This window comes from Scylla paramamosain, chromosome 2 (assembly GCF_035594125.1).
Source record: "Scylla paramamosain isolate STU-SP2022 chromosome 2, ASM3559412v1, whole genome shotgun sequence".
Classification (NCBI taxonomy): domain Eukaryota; kingdom Metazoa; phylum Arthropoda; class Malacostraca; order Decapoda; family Portunidae; genus Scylla; species Scylla paramamosain.
Window position 1 is genome coordinate 12,717,501 of NC_087152.1, and position 5,000 is coordinate 12,722,500.

Genomic DNA, 5,000 nt, shown 5'->3' on the forward strand with positions numbered 1-5,000 from the left:
TACGATGTGTCATTAGATGCGCAGGGTATATGGCGGCAGCACAGTGTGGTGTATAAGCTTTATAGACCAACAGAAGACAAGGAGAGAAGAGCTGCCAAAAGCCATAATGATTCAACTATGATGATTACACACACTCTCTCTCTCTCTCTCTCTCTCTCTCTCTCTCTCTCTCTCTCTCTCTTACCCAATGTTCTCGTCATTCTATCCTTCCGCTCCCCATGGACCTTGACAAGTTTCATAATTACAGTGCTCCCAGAGACCTGAATCTATCGGTCGCACCATCGAGCAGTTGTTGCACTTTGATTTACTCGAAGAATGCTTTCGGTGTGATAAGAATGTATGGTGAAAGAAATAAGCGCGTACATATACCAGATTTAGTATATCTAGATAAGGTGAATGAACAAAATATACTGTATAGTGGTTGATGAGGTTAAACATACCATCATAGAAGGGTTTAACCGTATACAAAGAAGTACAGAGAGGTGAGATACCTGTGAGAGTTTACATGATTGTGATAGATCCTTAATGAAATGGGAGGATGAAATGCTAGAGTACATGAGATTAAGGGATGAAAGCAGAGTAAAAGAACGAGAGCATAGAAAGACAGGGGTAAATGAACACTTGTTGTAGCCATCCCTTTGCAGAGAGTTCTACAAAAGAGATAATTTGTGGAAAGAACAGACATATAACAAGAGAGCATTAGAAAGACCCTTTAGTTTTTAAGGGGGAGGAGGGAAGTGATATTGCCTGGAATGTTCGAGTTATTTGAAAGAAACTTCATATTTTGCTTCCAGAACATTTGGTGGTCTGTCCTTCTGTCTCAGAAACCAGGAAGCAGTGAACACCGACGATTTGCCTTTGTTGATTTTGTGTCCAGACAGGAAGGATCCCAAGGTAAGAAAAGAGTGTAAAGACATTTGCTACATTATGTGTGTGGAAGACAGTGGGGAGATTATTATTGTTAATGATTCGCTTCACTATTTACACGTATTCAGTTGTTGTGAAGCCAGTTAATTATGTACGTTTCTCATTCCCGCCTTGGGTTAAGCTGTTTTCAATGTCTGATTATTCATATTTAATGGTCCTTAAATCATTATTGCAGTTGAATTGCACACAAATAGCACATGATATCAAGTGATTCACTTCGTCACAGCCACACATGCATTATTATCGTATGCTCAGGTTACCTGGTTAACTTTGTCTCATTCACCTTGTTGAGGGAATTACAGGGAAAAGACATCAGGATACATGGTTTCAAATTGTATTGGATCCTGTATTGTTGTTGGAATCATAAACACAAGGAGCTGAAATTTGCACTTGTATACTGTATCCATATTTTCTTTCCTTATAGTAGAAAGTAACAAAGAGATATAAAAATCTCATGGAATCCTATAGTTGTTACATGCAATGAAAATAAATGAAGGGAAATTCTTGCAATGCAATAAAAGTTAAGAGTTTTTAAAGGTAGAGAGACCTATGGTAGATAAGATAATGAGCAGAATGAGGATGTCACAGATGTAATGAACATTATTACTATTTAACATAACACTTAAAAAAATAAATGCACTAAAAACTTCCTTATATCTTGGGTATTATAATGACAAGCGTGGATTTTTTTTTTTTTTTTTATACAAAGTAACAATTGATTTATGTCTTGTTTAATTCCCTTGACAAGACCAATCTGAAGAGTGCAAGGAGGATGCATGACGCAGGAAAACAAATTTCTTTCATGACACTGGTTAAGAACATTCCTTTCCAGGCCTCAGCTAAGGAAGTGAGGCAATTGTTTGTATGTTACTGTTAATAAGTGAGCTCGTTTACAAGCGTGTTCGAACGTTCAGACGAAACTATACAGTGAACTATCATAGTATTTCACTATTCACGTACATTCCACTTATTCATATATGTATAATTTACTATGTTTAGTGAAAAAAAGTTGAGCAAATGGACACAACACCTTTTACAGGAGGTAGAAATGAAATAGACGCAAATATTTTTAATAAATGAAGGAGACAGAACCGATTGTTTCGATTGTCTGTCAACCTTTCATTCACCTCAGTGCTGCGCTAACTGCGGAAGGAGAAAGGTATGGCTCTTGGTTTCTCGCTCTTTCCTCTCGCATCGAAAATTGCTCGCTGATCTGTATACCTGCAGCTCTTCCAGGTGCAGGTATGTGCAATGTGGCTATTGTGGACGTGTATAGGTGATGTGTAAGTTTGATGCCCTATAGTCAGATTATGTGTAGAGTTTAATGTTTGTACTAGCCGCTCATCTTTATATTGGGCTTAATCCACACAGCTAACCCTCAAGTCTCTCGCCATCTACCTCCTTTATTAATTTTCCTCCTTTCCTATTTCTTTTCGTACTTGATTTTCTTCCACTTCTATGCTTGGGGAACTTAAGCAAGGAGTGGGGAAGTTGGAAAGGTATGCAGTCACTTTTAAAGTTATAATTGAATCACTTTTTCACAATTCCGTTTTGTGTCCAGATTGTTTCGAACATGGTGTTTTGTAGATCTTAGGCTTTGATATTCAGCTTGAGGATTGTTGTGGACACTGCCGAAAAAGGATGTATGATAAAAAAAAAACATGTTTACCTAGTTTGTGTTGTAACATACCTAGTGTCGGGTTTTTACCTCAATTTTACTTCAATATGCACACGCGCAAGTCATTGCTGGTAACCTGTTAAATTATCCCTAATTTGAACTTTCAGCGTAATGATTCATCATTATGATTCAGCCTGTAACGTGGTCGTACCCGTGCTCTGCTTATGGCTGTGGGACCTGAGCTGAAAGTTTTTTTTTTTTTTTTTTTTTTTAGACAAAACGATAAAAATACATAACTTAGGAAAGGGATTTTTTTGTATGACATTACCTTTTCACTTCGCTCTTGTTTATTGAGAATCTGTTAATAGTTTTGGATTACCCGGTGTGTTCACGAGGCCGTGACCCGTGAGTGTTGACAGACAGATGCAAGTTGAACAAGTAACGAAATTTAGAGCCGGTAATTGAGTAGACATATAACTTGTAGATTTAGACTTTTCTTTGTTCAAGTGCAATTGGTTTGAGTGATTGGTTGGGAAATTACAACTTATTGTGTTAACTTCTAGAATTACCTAACCTATCGCATCTTCTGTTGGACCCCTCACCGCTGGTAAAAAAACAATTTTTTTTTTGTATCGGTAGCGTCGCATCTAAGAATGAAAATTCCTACGATTTGACAAGAAAGGGTGGACCCGTCTCTCGCTTACTCCCAGGAGGATTTCTCCCCCTTCTCTCTCTCTCTCTCTCTCTCTCTCTCTCTCTCTCTCTCTCTTCCTCCTCCATCATTATCTTCATCTTCATCATCTTTTTTATTATTTTTTTTATTTTTGTTCCTATTATTATTATTATTATTATTATTATTATTATTATTATTATTATTATTATTATTATTATTGTCTGTTTTTTTTGTTCCTCCTTCGCCGCCTCCTCGTCCTCCATATGGCTGTCTCCTTTCCCTCACTTCCTTACTACTCATTGTTAAAAATCTCAAATTCAGGCAATGATTTTTTCCCCCATGTTTTATTTTGAGGCAATATATAAATGATACCATTAGTATTTCGATCTTATTTGGTGATGTTTTACAACTTGAAGCGATAAACTGACGGTGGCAGTAGTGTTTCAAAGCGTTATGGCAATGAGGAGAGAAATCGTGGTGGTGGTGGGAAGGGAGACAGAGCCATATGTAGGAGGAAAAGCCGGAGGAAAAAAAAAAAAAAAAAAAAAAAAAAAAAATATATATATATATATATATATATATATATATATATATATATATATATATATATATATATATATATATATATATATATATATTAGACCTAAGGAGATTTTATTGTTTTTGCTATTAATTGTGTGGTTTTATTGGTGTATTTCTCTCTCTCTCTCTCTCTCCTTCCCTACCTTCCAAGGCCGCCTTCCATGTTAGGCCTACAAGTCAATAACTGGCTTTAATTTCATCACAGGAATTTTTGGGGCAAGTGGGGAGGCAAAGAAAAAAAAATTGAAGGATGCTTAAGGGAAGATAATATTTAAAGGGTTTGTGGGAAAAGGAAAGTGGATTAAAAGGTTAGTGGAGAAACTTTTTTTTTTTTTTTGTTGGAGAGGTTTTGTGGGCTGGAGTTGTGGGATATCTCAGGGTTGTTTTGGGCCAGGGAGTGAAAAGTTTATAAAGAGTTTGTGAAAAGTAAAAGGCTAGCTTTTGGGTGATAGAATTAGTGTGAGGTCGTATGTGTGATAAGTTCAGTGTCTTCATAACCTTCCATTTTCCCCAAGTTGCATTACTCTTTTGCAGACGTGTGTCTTGTGCTGGTGAACGTCCTGTCTGCAGCCAGGTTGGTGGTGCCGTGTTGCAAGCTCTGACGTCAGGAAGAGCCAAATAGAGGGTATCTACAACCAGTACTGGGTGTGCTGCTGCTGTACAAGTGTCACAAGCCAGCTCCACCAGTGTATTGTCTAGTCCAGGATGCATTGCTGTACGACTTGTATGTCTTTGTCAATAAATAAATGACTATTCTTTTATATATGTGAAATAAATAGTGTAAAATAAATTATTTGGTGGTAAAAAAAAAAAAAAAGCCAGGATTAACTCCCTAAATAAACTTTCTGGTAAAAAAGCCAGGATTAACCCCCTAAATAAATAAACTTTCTGGTAAAAGAGCCAGGATTAACCCCCTAAAACTTTTCTGGTAAAAAAGCCAGGACAACTTGGTAAAAAAGCCAGGATAACTGAGTTTAAGGTACAATTTGCACATAGAAGCCCCGTCCGAGCGACTCTGGTGTCGCTCGGACGGGGCTTCTATGTGCAAATTGTATCTTAAACCCCTAAAAATATTTTTTTAGGGGGTTAATCCTGTACTCCCAGAAAGGTTATTTATTTGCAGAAGATATAGTAGACAAGATAGTATATTGAATTTTTATTGTTTTACTGCATTTTTCCAGTGTATGGTAAGTTAATAAA

General features: G+C 36.8%; 1 protein-coding gene and 1 long non-coding RNA gene across 16 annotated transcripts in view; one reads left to right on the plus strand and one right to left on the minus strand.

Moving 5' to 3' along the window:
- Positions 1 to 2,017: 2,017 nt before the first annotated feature.
- The window catches only part of LOC135110356 (uncharacterized), a 2,996-nt gene continuing 13 nt past the window's right edge, over positions 2,018 to 5,000 (plus strand). The window contains exons 1-2 of the long non-coding RNA XR_010273213.1: positions 2,018 to 2,169; positions 4,335 to 5,000. The exon at positions 4,335 to 5,000 is cut by the window's right edge and continues 13 nt beyond it. This is a non-coding gene — a long non-coding RNA (uncharacterized LOC135110356). The remainder of the gene's footprint in view (positions 2,170 to 4,334) is intronic.
- Positions 4,944 to 5,000, minus strand: part of LOC135110297 (organic cation transporter-like protein) — a 169,089-nt gene continuing 169,032 nt past the window's right edge. For all 15 annotated transcript variants that reach the window (XM_064022523.1, XM_064022514.1, XM_064022504.1 and 12 more), the window contains one exon: positions 4,944 to 5,000. This exon is cut by the window's right edge and continues 615 nt beyond it. The gene's annotated coding sequence lies outside the window, so the exon portion shown is untranslated.